Genomic DNA, 23,421 nt, shown 5'->3' on the forward strand with positions numbered 1-23,421 from the left:
CTTAGTCCTGACCTGCCACGTCTCTTCTGTTTCATTGAGCAACTATTGCTCCCTATGGGTAGAATTTTCAAATTCAATGTTTATTACTTGAACTCTGCTTCCATTGAAGTTAGTGGTAAACAAGATAGGTCAGCCTCGAATACTTTTGAAAATCCCACCCTCTGCTAAAATATGTGATTTTTCCAGTACTAGAGAACCGCTGATCTTCAGAGCTAAAAATGCACTTGTTTTCATTCAAATTCCTAGTATCGCTTTCCATATTTACTCCTTTTATGCCATTCCCTTTTTCAGAGGTGCCACTTTGGGGCACTTATCACTCTGCTACTATTTTGTAAACCATTACTGCTGCTCTTTCAGGCACTCAGAGAAGGTCAGAGTCAAACAAGACACTTCTTTTAGGGACTCAGTAACATGCATCTTTTTCTGTGTTAATGTCGCTATTTTAAAAGACGACAGTAATATGCTTGTCAAAAACTAGGGGAAACAGTCAATAAAAACTTCTTCCAATTTCTTTGTGGCAGGAAAGCACAATTGTATATTTATATACATACGTGTGTGTGTGTGTAATATCATGTATAAAAGGCATTGTGTATGTATGAGAAAGAAAGGCTTGCATGAAAATTTGCAGTGCTGAAGATGAATAGAATTTTCCTTGACTCCTGTCATGTAAGGGTGTCTGTTTTAAATGTACAGCAGGCTGCAGCACTTTGGGGAGTTATTACTCTGTCTACTTGTATGTGTACTTGATGAACGCTCTTAGCTATGCTTTCCTCTACAAATTGTTAACCATGTGTTCATCTGATTTCTAAAGGGTAATGGAGCTGGAGAGTGGCTCTGTCAATAATAGTTGTTTGTAACAGGGCAGAATAATGGTTACTTTTAAAACTTCAAAAGCGGTGAAGTGTGGAGCAGTTGAAACTGTAGAATTGTATTATTATGTTTTTAAAAGTGATAGTATTCAAGAAAGGTGACTGGCAGATAGCACTGGATACTAAACTATCTGGAAAGGACACTATTAGGCATGAGAAGGTAGTTCAGTCTTCATGCCTATTCAGAACTTGGCCTTCTTACTGAGAGTGTTGAGAGTTTGTAGTGGTATCATCACAAAAACACCCACCATCTCAAAAGCTGTCGAATGGTCAAAACCAACCTAAGCTGAATTTGAGCCACTAAGCAAGAATTAAAAGGGAACTGCTTCTCATCATTTGACTGCACAGGAAAAGCTACAGACTTGCTTCAAGGTAATTTCCAGTATTCATTGGGGTTTTTTGGTTTTTTTTAAGTAACTTTGGTTTAATAAAAGCAATGTATTTGCTGCATACATTTTGTACATATTTGGTAGGGTGGCAGATTGTAAGACCCTGCATAGCAATGTGTTGCTCTTCTGTGGGTAACCCTATGGTCAGATGGAAAAACCCTGCGTTAAGTTTCAGGGCAGTTACTGCAGAATTAGACTGACAGGAAAAACATACCATAAAAATGGGGTGGGGATCTGTTTGGGTCAAGGAAGAAATTCTAGAAACAGTCCAACTTGCTGTGGAAGCTTATGTTGAGATTTATGCTGGGGTTTTTTGGGGTTTTTTTTAGGGGGGTGGACGTTATAAAAAAGCCAAATCCCAGAAAGGGGGTGAGGTATTTAGGCAATTAAAGGTGCAGATAGGTGTCTGTTGAAATTTTCAAAAGCACCTAAGCAGATTAGGCATCTAACTCCCATTGATTTCAAATGGAGTTAAATGAAATTTAGGTCCCTACCTGCTTAGGCTATTTTGAAAATCCCCCTAGGAGTCTAAATACTAGGGCTGTCAAGTGATTAAAAAAATGAATCGTGATTAATCGTGTGATTAAAAAAACTAATTGTGATTAATAACACAATTAAACAACAATAGAATACCATTTATTTTAAATATTTTTGGATGTTTTTTACATTTTCAAATGTATTAATTTCAATTACAGCACAGAATACAAAGTGTACAGTACTCACTCTATATTTATTTTTTATTACAGATATTTGCTCTGTAAAAAAAAAAACAAAAAAATTATTTTTTGTCACCTCATGCAAGTACTGTAGTGCAGTCTCTTAATCATGAAAGTTGAACTTACAAATGTAAAGTTATGTACAAAAAAACCTGCATTCAAAAATAAAACAATGTAAAACTTTAGAGTCTTCAAGTCCACTCATTCCTACTTCTTGGTCAGCCAATCACTCAGACAAACAAGGTTGGTTACAATTTGCAGGAGATAATGCTGCCTGCTTCTTGTTTACAATGTCACCTGAAAGAGAGAACAGGCGTTCTCATGGCACTGTTGTAGCCGATGTTGCAAGATATTTATGTGCCAAATGCGCTAAAGATTCATTTGTCCCTTCATGCTTCAACCACCATTGCAGAGGATATGCTGATGATGGGTTCTGCTTGATAATGATCCAGAGCAGTGCAGACTGATGCATGTTCATTTTCATCATCTGAGTCAGATGCCACCAACAGAAGGTTGATTTTCCTTTTTGGTGGTTTGGGTTCTGTAGTTTCCGCATTAGAGTGTCCCTCTCAGATTTTGGAAGGCACTATAGCCTATTTTTAGAAATCTCACATTAGTACCTTCTTTGCGTTTTGTCAAATCTGCTGTGAAAGTGTTTTTAAAATGAACATGTGCTGGATCATCATCTGAGACTGCTATAACATGAAATATATGCAGAATGCAGGTAAAACAGAGCAGGAGGCATACAATTCTCCCCCCCACCCCCAAGGAGTACAATCACAAATTTAATTGATGCATTATTTTTGTTAATGAGTATCAGCATGGAAGCATGTCCTCTGGAATGGTGGCTGAAGCATGAAGGGGCATACGGATGTTTAGCATATCTGGCATGTAAATACCTTGCAACGCCAACTACAAAGGCACCATGTGAACGCCTGTTATCACTTCCAGGTGACGTAAATAAGAGGCAGGCAGCAGTATCTCCCGTCAGTGTAAACAAACTTGTTTAGCGATTGGAAGAATAAGAAATAGGACTGAGTGGACTTGTAGGCTCTAAAAATTTACAATACTTTGTTTTTGAGTGCAGTTATGTAACCAAAAAAAAATCTACATTAGTATGTTACACTTTCATGATAAAGAGATTGCACTTCAGTACTTCTATGAGGTGAATTGAAAAATGCTATTTCTTTTATCATTTTTACAGTGCATATATTTGTAATAAAAATAATATAAAGTGAACACTGCATTTTATATTCTGTGTTGTAATTGAAATCAATATTGAAAATGTAGGAAAACATCCACAAATATTTAATAAATTCAACTGGTATTCTATTGTCATAATTGCAATTAATGGCAATTAATTTTTTTGTCTTAATCAGATGAGTTAACTACGATTGACAGCCCTACTAAATACCTTTGAAAATCTGCCCATACTGGCCTGTGTGCTGTGTTGGTAACTGAGTAGGGCAGGGGAAGGTAATTTATGACACGCGTGCCAAAGGCAGCACACGAGCTGATTTTCGGTGGCGCTCAGACTGCCCGGGTCCTGGCCATCGGTCCGGGGGCTCTGCATTTTAATTTAATTTTAGGTGAAGCTTCTTAAACATTTTAAAAACCTTATTTACGTTACATACAACAACAGTTTAGTTATATATTATAGACTTATAGAAAGAGACCTTCTAAAAACAACATTAAAATGTATTACTGGCACACAAAACCTTAAATTAGAGTGAATAAATGAAGACTCGGCACATCACTTCTGAAAGGTTGCCGACCCCTGGAGTAAGAATTCAGCCTGTCCACTTGCCTTAAATTGTGGTTCTGTGGTGGAGTTCCATGCCAACTTTTTTTCAGTAGGAATGATGAAACTGAGGTGCATCAGAACATTGGCTCTCAGTTACAAAGATATTAAAATGTTGAGGAAATACAATATCTGCCTAAGTATTAAAAACAAATCAATGCTTACTTTTAGACCAGAGCACAGAGTGCCTAAGAAGTACAGTGTCCAATGATCCTGAAAAATAGATTTCACAATATTGATCTGGATCTAATGGAATGCTGCAACTTTTAGTGACCTTGTTACATGAAATGTATTTTAATGAGAAACACTCCCTATTTCCTTAACCAGCAGCAAACCTATCCAATTCAGTCCTCCTCATTAGCTCTTTGGCCATAAAACACCAAACTGGGACTCTCAACTAGTCCCCACAGCAGTTGAAACTGACCTCTTACAACCCATCTCTTTCAAGCAAAAATATTGCACTCCAATGAGGGAGCACCTCACTCTAGAATTAAAGCCCATCCTTCCCCACTGTTTCCAAAAACATACTTTATATCCTGGCCTTGTTCCCTGTTACATCTGTATCCTGAATTATGGACAAGCTTTAGCCGTGTGCATGTGCCACTATCACAATAGACCCCTGTCACTCTAAAGCTGTTGTTGTTTACTTTTTATATTCTGGCAGTGCCTAGGAACCCTAAATCAAGGCACTGTACAGACTAATAATAATAATAATTAATAATTAATAATAAAAGACAGCTCTTCCTATAGATTGCTCACAGTTAGCATGTCAGACAGGTGTAAGAAAAAACAAAAAGGCATATTTGCCAAAAATAAGCGCCTATGGGCATGTCAGTATTATATCCACAAACCAGCAAGTCCAGCAGCCGTCACAGAATACTTGGAGAAAGGGACTAAACAAATAAAATACCTAGCTGCATTTGCCTGTCAGCAACAAGAAGAAAAACTATGCCTCCTGACCCTTAAATGTGTGGTTATCTGAAGCTCAGAGTAAGTCACTGCACCATTAAACCATATGATAGGTTTGCAAATGCCATTTGGGAAAACAAAAACTAATCAGGAAAGAGAACAGGAGAGCTCTCAATCACGCTCTGGAGCAGGAATGAATTTCCTACTGCTGTGACAGGATACAAACCCCACTCAACTTCAAAGGGTCTGTCAAATCCTGGGGGAGCCAGTTCTGTTTCTTATCCGAATCTACCTTCCCATCAAGAAGAGGGTAGGCATAGGGCACAGTTGGAACCTTGTTTTTCTGATCTTGGAGGCGTTATGAATGCAAGCAGGGCCAGTGCAACCATTTAGGCGAACTAGGCGGTTGCCTAGGGCGCCAAAAAGCGGCGCCCCCCAAAATCTTTTTAAATGGTTGCAGCCGCTGCTGCTGGAGAGGTAGTCTGAGCTGCCCGCGGGGTCAGCGCGCCGCCGCAGCAGCCCAGTAGCCCGGGGCACCCCCGGGGTCAGGGCGCCGACGCAGCAGCCCAGGGCGCCCCCAGGCTCAGTGCGCCGCCGCGGCAGCCCGGCAGCCCAGGGCGCCCCCGGGCTCAGCGCGCTGCCTCGGCAGCCCAGCAGCTCGGGGCGCCCCCGGGCTCAGCGTGCCACCACGGCAGCCAGGCAGCCCAGGGCGCCCCCGGGGTCAGGGAGCCGCCGCAGCAGCCCGGCAGCCCAGGGCGCCCCCGGGGTCAGCGCGCCACCGCAGCAGCCCAGAGGTTCAGGCTGATGGCTGTGCTGACCCAGGGGAATCCTTGAGCTGCGAGCAGAGGCTCAGAATCCCTCTCCCTCCCAGAGCAGGGGCTCCAGCCTCTGCAATTTTTCTCGTTGCCGGCGGGGTCGCCAGCGGCTGGGCAGAGCTCCACATCTCTGCTTAGGGCATGTGGCAGGGGCCCTGCGACAGCGGCGCAGCACCAGGGCTTCGCTTCTGAAGGAAAGCGGCCGCTGCCCCCTGGCTCAGCCTCCACGTCAGCCCCAGTGAGGGGCACGGAGAAGAAAAGAGCCTCAGCAGTGGTCTGGTGGAGCGGAGGAAGAAAGAGGACCCCAACGCTCATGCATTGGGCAAGGTAAGCAAGTGCCTCCCCACAGGTCGGCTTCAGGTGCCTGTGCTCCTGCCCCCTTGGTCCTGGGCTGGTCCCTGCTCCCGCTCCCCTTATGCCTGGATGGCTGGAGAGAACAGCAGCCTGCAGAACTGAGCTGTCCCAGTGCCCCCAGGCACCCCCCTGACCCCATCCCTCGCACAGCCCTGACCCCCAGCTCCGAGCCTAGTCCTTCTGAGCTGGAAACCTCCTCGACCTCATCCTCCCCTCAGCTCTGAGCCCAGCTCCGAGCCCAGTCCCTCTGAGCTGGAAACCCCCTCGACCCCATCTCCCCCACAGCCCTGACCCCCAGCTCCGAGCCTAGTCCTTCTGAGCTGGAAACCCCCTCGACCTCATCCTCCCCTCAGCTCTGAGCCCAGCTCCGAGCCCAGTCCCTCTGAGCTGGAAACCCCCTCGACCCCATCTCCCCCACAGCCCTGACCCCCAGCTCTGAGCCCAGTCCCTCTGAGCTGGAAACCCCCTTGACCCTATCTCCCCACATCCCTGAGCCCAGCCCCTGTGAGCTGGGCACCCCTGAACCCAGAGCCTAGCTCCCCACCCAGCCGTGGGCAACAACAGCACCACCCCCAGGCAGCGACAGCCCATTGGCACCAACTATCACAATCACCCAGCAACTGCCCATTATGTAATTGCAAATGTATACAGACCATTACAGCTTTTAATGTTTTTAAATGATGTACTTAGTGTATTTTCAAATTATTACAAATTAATTTTTGAATGTATTTCACTAGTTATTTTTTACATTTCCTAATACATGTTACTATAGTATTGCAAATGTTTTATGGAAGGGGCCCCCGATTTTGCTTTGCCCAAGGCCCCCTGAGTCCTCTGGGCAGCCCTGTCTGAGTTTTAAGCCCTGCTCCTGTGTTTTGCCTGCAACAGGCAGGCCTAAGCCTGTGAGTGACCCCCATAACAGCTGCCTGAAGAAGTGCTTGGGGGAATCATGCAGAAGGAGCGTGATATTTGTTTGAGTTCTCTCCTCATGGAGGCTGCGCTCCACTTGGTGCAGTACAGCAGTCTCAACAGGACTCTAGGCCCAGCATCTTGCCTCAGTTTGTAGATTTGTAGTGCACCCATCACCGGGCTCAGTCTGGCACCGCTACCCCTCACCAGTGCCCAAAAAGCAGTCAAAAAAGTTGGATGGACTGGTTAGGTTAGTTGTCATACTGTTGCTTGGCCAGTGTAGAGACCACTGAATGCATAGTATTCCTCTATGATGTTCTGTCCTGAGCAAAATTGGCATGTTATGAGGTAGTGCCTGTGAGGGACAGGTGTCTGTTTATGTATCCAGCCATCAAGTCTTAGGTCTTCTTGGGGGGGAGCTTTTCCATCCTGCTTTCATTGGTGACATCTGTGATGCTCTGGTAGACATCTATGAAGACAATACTCTGACAGGATCATCTGGCAATACATCACGAGTTGATGCAAAGGCTCTTACAAAAGCCATTTATAGTTTCAAGTTTCTTGTTTCTCTTGTTTTGTGGTATGACATATTGTTTGAGATCAACATAACTAGCAAACAACTTCAGGCAAAAGAATTTGATATATGTGATGCCATTAATCAACTTGGAGAAACCAAGAAGTTTCTTGTGGTCCGCAGAAGTGGCGCAGCCTTTGAGAAAACATTGGTAGATGCAGGTGAACTTGCGGAGGAGTTGGACGTACTGGCACTTTTTGAACCAGATCCAATCCGTATTAGAAAGAAGAAGAAGCAGTTCACATATGAAGCAGATGACGAACCTATTTATGATCCGAAAGAAAAATTCAAAGTGAGCTTTTACTTTGCAGTCATTGACACAGCAATACATTCGGTTGACGAAAGATTCACATTGATGCAGCAAATTAGTTCAGTATTTGGCTTCATATATGATGTTTACAGTTTGCAAAATAAAACACCAAAGCAAATTATGGAACATTGCTTGAATCTGGAGAAAGCTTTGCAACATGATGAATCCAAAGATATTGATGCCTTTGACTTGTGCAGTGAATTGCAAGCTATTGCAAGACGAGTCCAAAGGAGTTCATCACCGCAAGATGTATTGAACTTCATATGGGAAAATAAGCTGACAGATAGTGTCCCTAACACAGTTATTGCTCTTCGCATCCTGTTGACTCTCCCAGTTTCTGTGGCCAGTGGTGAGCAAAGCTTCTCGAAGCTCAAGTTGATAAAAACATATATGCGAACATCAATGTTGCAACAAAGACTTGTTGGGATATCTACCTTGTCAATAGAACATGACATTGCTCACAGCATTGACTTGGAGGAACTTGTTTCTAAATTTGCTAAACTTAAAGCGCGGAAACATAAATTCTAAATTATACCACGTTACTCTGTGACTGTGTATTGTGTATAATGTATGTGATTTGGGGGGGGCGCGCAAGATGGAAGTTTCGCCTAGGGCGCAAAATATCCTTGCACCGGCCCTGAATGCAAGCACATAACTGACTTAAAAAATGAGAATATCTTTCTTTGGCATGTAAACAAAGGCACGCTGCGTGGAATACAAATGGTGGCAATTGAGAAAAATGTAGTGTGCGCAGACTCTTTGCAAAACATAAGAAATACATTGTTCCTGGATATGATTCAGAGGAAGTATGAATTCTTAAATAGGGAGAGCCAGTGTACCATCTGGTGGTGAAAAAGAACAAGTTGGTACTCTTCTGCCTTAGCAGATCAGGTGAAGGCTACTTTATGAACATCATAGTACATGCCTTATATATATATATAAGCAAAGATTATATATGCCTTATTTATATATATATATGCAAAGATTATATTATATATATATATATATATATATATATATAAAATCTTTGCTGTATTTGATAATCTATGTTCTAACTTAGCTGTATATTTTGTTTGTCAAAATGGTTGCATATTATAAATAAACATAAAATCCTGATGTTAGCATGGACTAGGGTGCAACAGAAGCTCCTTTTATATCTTTCTTTGCACATCAAAAATAAATCTTTAAATGCAGTTTAACTTCTATCAGTGTACCACAATGTACTTGCTAGATGTGATGTTGCATGCCTTAGGACATAAGCTATTTGACCATGAATTGTCCTATCAATATCATCCTCATTATATTGTTAATCATACCTCCAGCTTTTGAGTGCTATGTTCTCAGTAGCTTCCACTTCAATACTAAAGCTAAAATTGCCAGCTAATGCATTTCAGCTGCTTCTCAGTATGAGTATTGTGTTAATCAGCAGGTTTGAGAATAAGTGTAATGCCAGTTTAATATCTTACATGGAAAGCCCTCTGTTATGGAGTTGACTTGATCTTTTGTATTCTAACAAGTATGATTTCAAGATCCTGTTGTTTCAATAGTTCTTTGACCATTTCAAATAAGAATGTGGAGTTTCAAATATATTTCCTTTTTGCACTTTTAAAATGAAATTGTGCTAAGTACCTATATATTGAGATAAATGGAGATATTGAAAAGGAGATATTTAGTTTAGAGAGGAGGCAAATAAGAGGGGACATAAAAGGCATACAAAATAATGACTGCCATAGAGATAGTAAATTGAGTGATCCTCTACCAGAATAAGGTGCCATTCAAGGAAAAACTTTTTTACAAAACTCATAATTAACCTGAATTCACTGAAGCCAAGTAGAATTTTTAAAAAAAACAAAACAAAGCCTAGACATTTTTATAGATAATGAGAACAGCCACGTTACATTAGATAGGACTTTTTGAAAGGGAATATAAATACCCTCACGGTCCAGGGCATAAGCCAACAATTCTCTAACTGATTTGTTTGGGAGGAAAATCCACTATGGACTTTCCTGTGCTGCCTTCTGAACTTTGACACTGATCACTGTAAGAGATGTGATGCTGAGGTGGATGGACCACTGATCCGGTCTGTTAGGGCAATTCCTGTTGAACATCTCGCCCTAGAATGATTCTTCTAGTCCTTGATCCAGGTCCCAGTGCACAAGGAAATGGCCAATACTATATATAAGATGCAAAGTTTATTATGGAGAGTTGAATTATTTGGAAAGAGTGTAGACTATTGCAATCAGGGTTGGTAAATCATTGTAATTTGAGTATCGGAGGAGTAGCCGCGTTAGTCTGGATCTGTAAAAGCAGCAAAGAGTTCTGTGGCACCTTATAGACTAACAGACGTTTTGGAGCATGAGCTTTCGTGGGTGAATACTCACTTCGTCGGATGCCTCTGACGAAGTGGGTATTCACCCACCAAAGCTCATGCTCCAAAATGTCTGATAGTCTATAAGGTGCCACAGGACTCTTTGCTGCTTTCACTGTAATTTGAGTTACTGTCATTAGCAGGCAGCACCTTTTGAAGGTGTGATACATGGAAGATACTATAATACTAAAGTAGTTCTAGAGAATATTGTGGTAAGGTTTTGTAAGGTGTCATTAAATAAGTTGTTATAAACATACGAGGACATATTTTTCTATTAAAGGTTTTCATAGCATATTTGCTGCCTGGCAAAAATGTTTTTCTGGTGGAACACTTGTTTATGATAGTGAACTCCAATTATTAAGGCTGATTAGATACTGCATTCCTATTTGGATACTTAATGTTTCATAGTTACTAAAATAGGGATGTAATCGAAGGATTAGTTTAGAAAGTTAGTTAATGCTAATGTAATGGTACAAAAAAAAATAAAGTTCAAGAGAGACCTTACAATAAAATAACTTGTATTTAATTGTGCTTTGAGTAATATATATGCTTAGCACTATTTCTAAAATAACATCTTCACTGTAATAATGTTGGATATTGTGAGGACCCTTTCTGAATGAGGGTCACCTGTGTCACAAGAGGAGAAAAATCTGTTGTGGAAGTTTCTGAGAGCTCAAGAAAAGACTGAAGTCTGCACTATTTATTTTTAAATACAAAATAAGCTAGTTTTTGTCAACAAATATACCCGGAATTAGAGAAGTTTTTCGCCTGGTGCAAGAGGCACTTATTATAGCATCTTTTGTATTAAGTATAGGACTCTTAAATTCAAATTTTGTTCACTGACAAGATTTACCAAATTATAGTTTGAAATTATAGGTGCATACGTAAGCTTACACAGTAGTACTCCTTTCTAAATAAAATAACTTGATAATTGTTAAGGATTTTTTTTTTGGTAGAATACCCATAGGAGCTAATTTCTATGCACAGATGGTCTGTAGAACTTCAGCTGAAAAAATCCAGGCTGTTTTTTAATTATAGAAGGGCACAACATGGCATTTGATTCAAGTAACAGCTTTTTTTGTGACACAAATCCTCAAATGAATCATGTTATAACTCATTTCTGGTGAGATTTCATTATACAAAATTTTAGTCTAAAGCAAATGGCTGCTGTATAGGTGGTTCTATGTAATAGGTGTTGATAATTAATGTCAGTTATAATGTCAATCCTTATATAAAGATTGTAATAAGCAGGACATGTCACTACAAATTTCGTTCCAAATGTGGCAGGCAGGTTGATTTACTGCTTCAATACCTTAAGCCAATCGGAGAAATTTATTTGATAGGAAAACATTTAAAAAAAATATTTGAATTCATACATATTCCTTGGCCAAAACACTGTATATCTTTTTTGTGGTTATCCTGCAAAATCAAATTTTATGTACATTCAAACAAACTCCTGCCTAGTCATAGCTCTCTTCTCACACTAGCATTATTTTAGAAGAACACATTTCTTGAGGTTTTCTTTTTTTTAGAATACTTTAATTATTCACAAGACTGCTGTAGAATGTTTGTTTTTAATTACTGAACTAATTAATTCAAATCAACAGCATTGAGCCAGAAATGAGATACCAAATTACTGTGGTGCAATATTCAAACCAGAAATTGTCTCTTACTCTTCACTCACCATTCTGATGGGTCTTTTTGAAATATTCAGGCAGGAGAAACTCGCCCATGATGTATTGGATTAAAGTAACCTGTATCCATTGAAATGATTCATCCTACAATATACTTTCTTTGCAAATATAAAATTGCAGGCTACCTTTTATGGCTGCACTGTTTCATCACTACCCCATGACATGAGAGACAACACTTTTTAATACCTGAGCAATCATGCTGTGTAAGCAGAATCCTATATGGTCATAAATAAAATTTATTTAATTCAGGCAGTATATTGCATATGTAATGTTAACGTATGTAGTTTGCTAATATAACAGGAAGTTACTTAGGGTGCTGCAGCACTGTCAGTGTTGTGTAATGCTAGCGTTTTATATTCACTAATCTGAATAATTTCTTATATGAAGACTTCTACTACAGCAGAACTAGCAAATAGATGCCAATGATCAAATTCACCAGCATAATGAAAGTGTGTATAGAATGAGCATATTAAGACATCTGAGTCTACACTATGTAGAGCTAGTGCCAGAGGCATTAATTGCGTATTTTCCTGGTACGTTATTAATCTTTTCCTCAGCATTTGATGAGAAACCCCCCTGGAATTATCCATTTCTAAAAACATGGTTGAGCAAGCACAATTATAAATAGCATGCTTTCAGAGAATCATTGTGACTAAGATGAGAGCCTGATAGGATGGTAGTGAATCTCTAGAACAACATTCCAGTTAGGCAAGGATTTTTTTGTAGGGAAATGAAACTTCTTGCATGTGTTACAAATGAGGGAATAAGAGAAGCCCCTTCACCAATTAAGAAAGTTTGTTGAAGAGGAGTTGTTTGTAGTGAGGTTGGATGCCACTTTCACTTTTTAAAAAAATGCCTAAAGAACAGCAAGAGGCAGGAGCTGTCTTAAGAGAGAGGTGGTGATGTTACTGAAAGCCTGGAAGAAAAAAAAATTGTCCTCAAAACCTGTTGTTTGCCATAGAAAAGATATTTCCAGGTAGGTTTGTCAGGTCTCTAGCTGACACATCTAGGTAATTGAGGATTATGCTAGAAAACCTTTACCTTGATTGTGAATTACTTGTGCCACTCGTCAATAAACAGTAGAGTGACCGAATAACAAATGTGAAAAATCGAGACCGGGGTGGAGGGATAATAGGAGCCTATATAAGAAAAAGTCCCAAATATTGGAAGTGTCCCTATAAAATCAGGACATCTGGCCACCCTAATAAACAGTCATTACATGGATATGGAGTAAAATGGTTATCTTCCACAGCATATCATGGAGTTTTTACTGTGGTGGATATTTTCTGAATTCTGTGGGGCTCCTACTAAACATGCTAGACCTGATATTCCACTTTCGTGCACCTTCTGTAATCATCTACCCTTGAGTAAAGTAGATGAAAAATGCTACCATTATGATTGGTAGCACTTGACAGACATTTGGGCTCTTACTTTGCACAGGTGTAAATCTCCACACAAGGTGTGGAGCAGTGGAGAATCAAGCCTATTGTATTTACATTCATCTCCCTTCTTCATAAACTGTTAATACATGCTCTGCCTAGTCATGTTTTTCTTTAGGTGATTGTGTTTAGGTGAAGAAAACATGGTTTTGGGACTTTCTCCTGATGGCAGCAGAAATTCTGTTCTGTACAAACGCATTGATTTTCTTTTTCCACTAAAACAGCCCTCTTTATATGCAATGGGAAGCTATTTACAAAGTTGGTGGGGATTACGAGGATTTACCAATATACGTATAACAGATTTTTAAGTGGAGTAGAAGATATAGGAATATTTTTGCCATTAAGTTTTATCTAACTTTAGTAGAGATTAGTTTGACTAATTAAATAAATGAGAAACGAAAACGATTCCCATTATTCATCTCCAAATGCATAAGAGAGAAATTAGCAGAGAGATCATCGCCTCCTGTAAATTGGTGTAACTGCATTGATTTAATTGAAGTTTACATCAGTTTATATCACTTGAGGATCTGACCCAAAATTTCAGCTAACGTAGCTAAATGCTTTTAGCTTCTTAATCTCCTGATATTTAGTGTCATTTTCCCTACAAACATTTTTGTTTTTAAATTTCTTTTCTCAGGAGTAATCAGACACCTAGGCGCTGACTCTGTGGATGCTGAGCACCCAGCGGCAGCCCCACCAATTGGCTCCTCCCCCTGCCCCCACATGCTGCTTTTTGTGTTGTTTGAACACTGGACCTTCAGATTCTAGCACAATCACAGAAGTAACTGATATCCTCTATGCTGGATCAGCCGCTTGAGGAGAGAGTTGTGTAACCCAAAATCTGTTTCAGCTACTTTGCTAGACAGCAGTAGAATATTAGAGTACAGGTATCCTGGGTTCCATCTCTGGCTCTGGCATGTTCAGCCTGAAAGAGAGTGTGGCTGAGCGGATAAGACTTGGGTCTGCTACATTAGAAAGCTTGGTTCTATTGGCAATCCTGTCTGAAGCAGGGCTAAAAAGTGGTTGGGGGCGGGAGAGGGACAGTAGTAGTGGTATTCTCTCAGTCTCTGTCCACAAGCCAAGCTCTTGAAATGTAAAAATGAGCTGCCATTCATTCACAGCAGATTTTGTTTATGTTCAAAATATGATTATCCAGGGTCTTCTGGGCTCTACAGGCTGGGTTCCTCTTCAGTGCCATTCAGATACATTGCAGGCCCCAGATCCCAGTGTCACGTAATAATGTCAGAATCTCAGCTTTCATTTTAAAAAAAAATAGTCTAGTGCTCATGACTGTGAAGAAAACTTAGAAATACTTATAAAAAATATATATACTGCCCTGAGTATAATGGATGGAGTGAAATATGACTGAGTCTGCAGACAGCCTCCAACAGATGCAGGAACATCAGCCACTAGAACCATCCTGGTCTTTCACCGACTAGCCTGCCACTAGAGCATACCTGGTCTACACTTCTCTAATGGTGCCAAGAGGAGACTATCTAGTTGTGGAGTTGGATGCCGGACTGGCTAATTCTTGACTGTCTTCTAGGATTGAGGGGGTGAGCTCTTGGTCGGTAGCAAGAGCTGTGACTAGCAATATAAACTGCTGTCAATAGAAATTTGAGCTCATGGGCCCCTGGCTCCCAGCACAGTGCATTTTCCTTTAGGCTCTGGGATATTTGGATGAAGGAGTTCTCTGTGTCCTCCCCTCATCCCTGGCCAATGCAGAATGGAATGGGCATAGAAGAGTGGTCTTTCTCCTTGAGATGTACGTGTGTGCGTATGTCCCATTAATGTTAATCGGGGTAAGGTTTGTGTATATTGAAGGAAAAATATCAAGATTTTCTTAAAATCCGCAAATATTGTATCATAGAGCAAGGCTGTGACACTCATTGAAGTTCTGTTGAGGAGGGCAAAACGATAGCTCCTTTTTCCATAACGTTAAAACTGTCTGACCCCCCTGATGCCCTCTGGAAAATAACCTATTACAGCAAGGGGCTCCTAAAGAGACTCATCCATGTTTGCTTTGATGGCTCCAGATTTAGAAGTGCATGCCATTAACATTAAGTATAGTAATTCTCATCAAATAACCATAAAATAAGCTCAATAACAAATATTCACAGAAAGTAAAGCAAAAGGAGCACACATATGGCCAAAGCAAACTCATTTAAAAATTCAAATGAATATTAAAAGACTCTTTTTGCTCTATTCACTAAGCTCTGATGATTATGATGATACTTTAACTCTACTGGAGGTCCATCCTGGAAGGCAGATTTGTGCAGAGTATCTAGCCTGCTCTGTGTATACAGCAGCATAAAGTAATTTCTAATAGAGTGTGCTGTACACTTGGGTGCCTTTACTTGATTTTTCTAAAGCCTCTCTGCAGATGATTTTCATATTTCAGAGGGTTAGAGAAAAAGAAACATTAAAAAAACTTTTAAAAATATGTTTACAATTTACCTGATACATATTTCAAAACTTGTTTTATGACATATGTTCAGTATTAACTATCATGAAAATAATTCTGACGTAGGAATGTAAATGTTGTGTTTTAAGAATATGGAGAAATTGATTTGACTTGTCATGTCTTCTTCCATAAACTTTTGCACTTCTGTTCTCAGGTGTTTTTTACTTTTTACCTATGAAATTAAACTACAGTATTTCAGAAGAGTTTAGTTCTACTTCCAAAACATTTCTATCTTTTTGTATCTTACCATAATGAATTTGTGACATTTGATGTAAATTATTTAGGATATTTTCTTTCTCATCCATACTCTTCAAGTGTTTCCATAGTCCTCAAAGAAACTTTTACTTTTAAAGCAATGCATCTTTATCTGTTTTCTGCATTCTCCATGCTTCATATACCTTGTCCATTTCTCCCACTTTTTTTACCATCAATGAACATTCTGTTCAGTTGGCTTCATCCGTTTATGCATGATCTTAGACTTGGTAAAAGTGATAAATACCCTGTCGTCCCTTTATTACTCAGCTCCTAAGTCATTGTGACAGCAGTAACCAGTGTTCCACTTAGAATGGGTTCATCAGGTCCTCAGAAAGTGCCTACAAAAGCACCTTCACACCTCCAAGCTCACTGCCTTAAATATTGTTATCTCATATCACCTAATTCAAGAGTCCAAGACTGTCCAGCAAAGCTCATAATAAAATATAGAACTATCCTATCTCCCTGGATGGTGGAATTATTACTCCTAGTTTGCAATCCAATGGCACTGTCACTTTTCTCTGCTATTTTGCTTCATTTCCTCCATATGTTCGCCTAAAAGTGAACACTCAGGCAACTGTTTTACATATCATTCATTCACATCTTCTTCTCTCTCTTATAGTGAACTCTACTTCATGCAGTGTCTTCCTCTCATTTGCTAACTATGACTGTTTCCTAGTCCTTTTTTCCTCCCATGAAGCTAGTTCCTCAACTAATATAAGCCAAAAAAAGAACAGGAGTACTTGTGGCACCTTAGAGACAAACAAATTTATTTGAGCATAAGCTTTCATGGGCTACCGCCCCCTTCATTGGATGCATGTGGGCTGTAGCGCACGAAAGCTTGTGCCCACGATGAAGTGGGCTGAGGCCCATGAAAGCTTATGCTCAAATAAATTTGTTTGCCTCTAAGGTGCCACAAGTACTCCTGTTCTTTTTGTGGATACAGACTAACATGGCTGCTACTCTGAAACCTAATATAAGCCAGTTTCTTCACCAATATTTAGATTTATAGTTTTTTATTATTCACGCACTAGTTGCAACTGCACTTGAATGTTACATAAATAATACACTTCTATCTCGATATAACGCGACCTGATATAACACGCATTCGGATATAACGCGGTAAAGCAAAGCTCCAGGGGAGTGTGGGGCTGTACACTCCAATGGATCTAATCCAGTTCGATATAATGCGGTTTCACCTATAACGTGGTAAGATTTATTTGGCTCCCGAGGACAGTGTTATATCGGGGTACAGGTGTACTATTAATTTGCACTTATACTGCTTTACATTTTCTAAGCACTGCGCAAATTAACTAATCAAACAGTTAATAAACTAATTAATCAAGCAACAACAGCAAGCAATTATAGTGCATTTTGATGCATTGGTACAATCAGGAACCTCTTGCATACTGGTGTACTATAAAGTCTAATCAAGAATAGCATATATAGATGAGATACCTAATTAGGTATTTCTTCAGTTTTCTTAAATGAGACTTCTTAATATGATTGCATATATAATTAAAATAACTTGATTACATAATGAGAAGGGATTTTCAGAAGCTGTCATGATTGGCCTGACTCTGCTTCCATTGAAATCAGTGGCAAAATTCCCATGGTTTTCAATGGGATCAGAGATAGGCAAACCCTAAAATCATATGCTTACGACTCAAAAAGCAGTACCATCTTGATCTCAGAATGCCTCTTGCTTATTAGTAAGGGCTAAAAAGAGAGAACAGTGTGGACTGACCTCCCAGCATGACGAGGGTGTCCCTGCCTGCAGGTATATGGGATCTTGGGGAGCAATTAGCACACAGGTGGGGTGCCAATTAATTTCTTTATTAAAGGAAAAAGGAAGTGGTGGGAATTTAACAATGAAATGCGATGGGATGGGGTGTATAAGGTGTTTACAATAGACAATAATGGGGGGGTTCTTATTGAACAGTGTAGGGAGTTTTAACAGTGGGGTACAGTAAGTGGGGTTCAGCACAATGAGATACAGTACAGTCAATAAACAACTCAACTTTATATAGGAACAACTCTAGATACAGTGTGGAATGCAAAATAAAATGGTAGCTTCTATATAAAAATGATATACAAAGTATAGTAGAAAAATGGAAGCAACTAATGGGGTGTTATAACCACAAGTAAAATGTGAGTCACAGTGCAATAATACAATATGGGTGATAAGTAAAATTGCGCAATGTAGAAAATTACTGACTTAATTTGTGAGGCTGTGATAGCAAGAGTGTACCTAAAAGCTGGGTCAAGAAGCGGGAGGCGGGAGGGGAGTGAGTGATTAGTGGTAACTAACCAGAGGAGAGTGCAGCTGCAAGCAGCGAGAGACTCTGAAGCCCTGTGGGGTGAAGCCCAGAGCAGCAGTCTTCAGGAGCCTGCGGGCTGGAGGTACAGGAGACAAGAGCAGCTGGACCGCACTTAAGGGGAGTCTGGGAGCAGCAAGAGGGGAGGGCGCTGAACGTATAAGCGATGGGAAGGCATGTGGAGAATGGGGGAGACTGCTGAGGGAAGAAGCAGGTTGCAGCAGCGGAGAGCACTTCAGGGAAGTTGCGGAGCAGCGGGGTGAAGACAAACGGAGCAGTGTGATGGTGATCTTCGGTAGGGGAGGGGCAGTGGAGGAGCAGGGGCACGAACACAGGAGATACAGGGAGAGGCAGCAGAGAGGTGTAAAGAAGGGCTAGAGGGACACCCAAAAAAAAAAGGGAAAGAAGCGGCAAAGGGTTTGGGAAGTTACACGGGGGGGGGGGGGCGGGAGCAGCAAGGGGTTACCACAGGGAGACACGGAGAAGTACACAGAGGGGGAGATTGGAGCGGGGGAAAAACAGGCACGGGAAAGTTCAGGGAGAGATTGGGACAGCGGGAAGACGAATTCAAGCAGTAAAAACCTTATCTATCCTTTAACTTAATTAAACTTATATAAATTATAAGCAGCTTATACAAAGTAATAAAACGGGTACAGAATACAACCAGGCAATGGTTTTTTTAAATCTATCTTAATCAACGACTAGGCAAAACAACAAATATCACAATTCTAAGCAAACTATAACAAGCAACTCTACAGAGCAACAAAACAGCAAACTATAACAAGGCAGGTGAAACTTAACAAGCTCTACAATCTTAGCAAACTATGACTTATTAAACTAAAAAGCAAAACCTACGGTGCACCTTATGCTATGGGGAAGTCACAGAGGGCAGAGTGGTATGTGCCCAGGATACAGCTCCCAAGGCAGCCCCCAAGGAAGCCAAGGGATGGTGGCTGCAGCAGTGGATACAGCTGAAAGCAGGGAGCAGAGCTTAGCAGCTGGCACAAGCTTATTTTTAGCAGCAAAGTGGCAGAGTTTGAGAGGTTTTAAGACACAGACCAAGGTTCAGCTTGAGTCTGTGTGCTGGGGAAACAGAGCCAGCAGCTAAAGTAATACAATAAAAGTATGGAAAGTTTTACAGAGGGATTCTTACCAGTCCCCAAGGCAGCAGCAAAGGCAGAAGCAGCAGTAACATCAGAAGAAGCAAGGAGGGCTCAGTACGGTCTTGATAATCAGGAGATCTCTCAGGCAGCAATTCGTTCTTCATGGGGAGGGGGGTAAAAACCAGGGGTATGCTCAAAAATAAAACGAGAGCGGAGAAAGGACCCCCCAAAACCCCTGGCTGATCAGACCAGGCAGCAATGCAGGAACCTTTCTGATGTTTGTTTCAAAAATGTCTGTTTTTAAAGGCAAACTTAGGCAGTTTCCCGCCAGTGATCCCGATAGGCTCCCTCTGTCACAGGGGAGGAGGCACGGGGAAAAACTGCAGGTGAGCACAGAAACATGCCTCGACAGAGTCCTGTGCAATAGGTGACTCAAAAGCACATGAGGCCTATGACTCATGCCCAGGATCTTAAAAACACAATAGGTCTTGCAGCTGTGGACATTGCCTGCCCTACACCAAGCCCAGGTTCAACAAGGTGATAACAGGACTAACCCTTTGAACAGGGCAGTGGTCCCACTTAGCACGCAGCACAAGTGACCATCCTTTTGAGAAGGGCAGTGGCCCTGGTAAACAACTTAACAGCCAGGGAAGGGTGGCCACAGGAGAACAAAAACAAAATGGAGTATGGGGACAGCTGTAAGAAACAAAATGGAATAGGGGGATAGCTGTAACAGACAGAGGGAAGAGCCTGTTTTTTTGTGGAATAAAGGGCTGCCAAAATGCCTGCTTATGCCATGTTTCACATATAGCAAAATTTAGTTATTAAAAAATAAATTCATTTGCTGTTTCACTTTTCAAAAAGTTTGAATCAAGTTTCAGTTTATAACTAATAAAGCACAAACTAATTCTTTTGAGTAATAGTGATATAATTTAATCTTTTGACATTTGGAGATGTACAATGACATTCTGTTTCCTCTGATATATACAAATAGGATGATGATATAACTGTCAGTAAATTATTTGCAAACAGCTGTCTTGAGAAGACTCATAAACCTGAGAAATCTAGGTAACATTTGTCTGGGTCTTTCAGCCTCATTAAGATGACTCAGTCTTGTTATAGCTTCTCCAGAGGATAAAAAACGTAATTTATTTTACTAATAAAGGTTTATTATAATAACGTATAATCCTTACTGCCCATTGTCTCACTGGGACAGTTGAGATTGATCGGATTAAGGTTATGCCCCATTCCAGGATGTGAACCTGAGTAACTGAGGAGCCATGTCCTCTTCCATCAAAAGCCTGCTTTTTGGAATTTCTCATCTTTCATCTTTTGCTACTATAGATCCCGGTCATCTTTCAGACAAGGCTTTAAGACTTATTTATTTATTTATATATTTATATATAAATATATAAATTTATATAAAAATATATATTTATATTTTTGTTCTTCATTTTAATGTGCTTGTTTGCAAATCACCCAGTCCCATTCTGAATAGCAATCAAGTTTTGTTGCTGGAGAGATGTAACTTTGTTTTTAACTTAAGATAGCTAGAAAACTTTGGGTATTTTGCATCCAAAAATCTTCAGCTTCATCTTAATGTCTGGGGATTTTTGTGGGAACTTTTTTGTCCTCCACAAAAAGGCACTTATTTTCTAACTATGAAACTGTTAGTCCTTAAAGTAGTAGTATGCTTTTTTCCTTGCTCTAGAGGTTCCGTGCCACAAGCAATAGATTTTAATGGGTAACAGTACAGGAGCATCAGAAAGAAGAGATTATGACAAGCTTCAAATACCTCATTGAAATACTGTATTTGAACAATGCAAGCTAACAAAAAACCCCAAGGCTTGAACTCTTTCTAGCTATTTTGCTTTCCCACTAATCTAATTCTCTTTTTGATTTAAATTATCTTGACAGTCATTGCTGTGTTTTTCTTTAAATTCATTTGCTGTGAGGTCAAATCATCACAAAAATATTCTTTTGTGCCTATAATCTTCAAATACATTTATCAATTGCTATGAGTTCTAATGTTAAAGAATCCAAAATTCTATAAACATTTTCATCTGGGCAGTACATTTTCTCCAATATTTTCTACCAGCCAGTGTTCTGTTCATGAAGGGTTCTTCAAAGACTTAACGAAGCTACTGTTAGCTTTAACATGTTAACATGTTTTTCTCTTGACATAATGCTGTGTCCAGAATGTTTCAGAGTGGTAGCCATGTTAGTCTGTATCAGAAAAAATGAGGAGTGCTTGTGGCACCTTAGAGATTAACAAATTTATTTGGGCATAAGCTTTCATGAGCTAGAACCCACTTCATCAGATGCTTGGAGTGGAAAATACAGGAGCAGGTATAAATACATGAAAAGATGGGAGTTGCCTTACCAAGTGTGAGGTCAGTCTAACAAGACAATTTAATTAACAGTAGGATACTAAGGGAGAAAAAATAACTTTTATAGTGGTAATGAGAGTGGCCCATTTCAAACAGTTGACAAAAAGGTGTGAGTAACAGTGTGGGGAAATTAGGTTTAGGTTTTTTAACGACACAACCACTCCTAGTCTTTATTCAAGCCTAATTTGATGGTGTCCAGTTTGCAGAATTGAAATTAATTTGCAATTTCACGTTGGATTTTTTTTTCTTTTTTTAAGAATTGGCACTTTTAGGTCTGTTATTAAGTGACCAGGAAGATTGAAGTGTTGTCCTACTGGGAGGACTCCTTATTGGTTTTTATCCAGAATGTTGTGCAGCATGTCTCAGGTTTGATTTGGGATACCTTAACTGAATGAAGAGTGAGTGTATTTTATATATCTGGTCTATGGAGAATATCCATCAGTTTTCCACAGAGGAGGATGCCAGCTCTGTACATATGCAGTTCCAACTGCAAGCATACTCGTAGAGCAACATTTGAGTTTGAACTACAGAAGAGGTTATAATATGGAAATACAAGCACCTGACAAGGGAACTGCGAGAAGACTTTCAACAGGGAATAGTAAAGTAAACTAAACAAGCAACGACTTTGTCTAGTTATGGTCAAATATATAAATATGCTCCTATGTGCTGTGGAATATAGTCTGACATAATATTGCATGAATTACTTATTACAGTATCAGAGGGGTAGCTGTGTTAGTCTGGATCTGTAAAAAGCAGCAAAGAATCCGGTGACACCTTATAGACTAACAGACCTATTGGCGCATGAGCCCCATGCGTCCGACGAAGTGGGTATTCGCCCACGAAAGCTCATGCTCCAATACCTCTGTTAGTCTATAAGGTGCCACAGGACTCTTTGCTGCTTTTTACTTATTACAGATTGTCTTGACAGCATAAGTAGAATATCCCCTAGCTGACTGACACATACTTCTGTTGCACAGGTAGAATGTTACTGCATTTGCTCTTCTTTACCTTTCTAGTGTGTTTTCAACCAACTGTGAAATTAAAAATTCTTCCCTGCCAACAGCTGGATGCAGTTTGTTAGTTTGTATGTTATCAAAAACTGTTTAAATGCATCTCAAGTGCTGTTTCACCTATAATTGAACGCAGGCTTTCAAAGTTTTAGAGTGAAGTACATTTCAGTGATTATACAACTCCACCACCATAACTAACAGCAAGGATTCTAGTCCATCATGGGAAATAATATGGACTCTACTTTCTATTGTCTGTTGGCCTAATCTCCCTACTTACTTAAACACAGTCATGATACTGATGTGATAAGTGGTCATTGTTGGCCTACACGAGTAAGAAAATCTCTGTCCTCTAAATAAATTTAGCAAGTAAAGTTAAAGTATCCGAAAAGAAATGCATCCCACTTCCATATAACGCAATCTTAGATCTAAGTTTCTATTTTACTTTAATAAGATAGAAAGTTAATTATACCTTATTTCCTAAAGGAACACTAGCAATGCTCTTAACTAGTTTTTTTAAATGACCAGATCTTGAATCTTTTTCAAAGTGTACAACTGAGATTCACAAATCCAAAGAGAGTAATTAAAAGTTAAAATGTGCACAAAGTAATTCAAAATAAATGTTAAAATAAATCCAGCCGCAGTGTTCTTTGTCTTCATATACGTTCTGCTACAATGTTGAAAGGATCATATAAATGTATTTACAAATGATAAGAGAACAGTAAAGTAATTTCATAGAT

General features: G+C 40.0%; 1 protein-coding gene across 1 annotated transcript in view; it reads left to right on the forward strand.

Moving 5' to 3' along the window:
- Window positions 1-23,421, forward strand: part of DLGAP1 (DLG associated protein 1) — a 679,455-nt gene that overhangs the window by 206,817 nt on the left and 449,217 nt on the right. The gene's annotated exons all lie outside the window — the stretch shown is intronic.

The sequence above is a fragment of the Gopherus evgoodei genome, chromosome 2, assembly GCF_007399415.2.
Source record: "Gopherus evgoodei ecotype Sinaloan lineage chromosome 2, rGopEvg1_v1.p, whole genome shotgun sequence".
Taxonomy (NCBI): domain Eukaryota; kingdom Metazoa; phylum Chordata; order Testudines; family Testudinidae; genus Gopherus; species Gopherus evgoodei.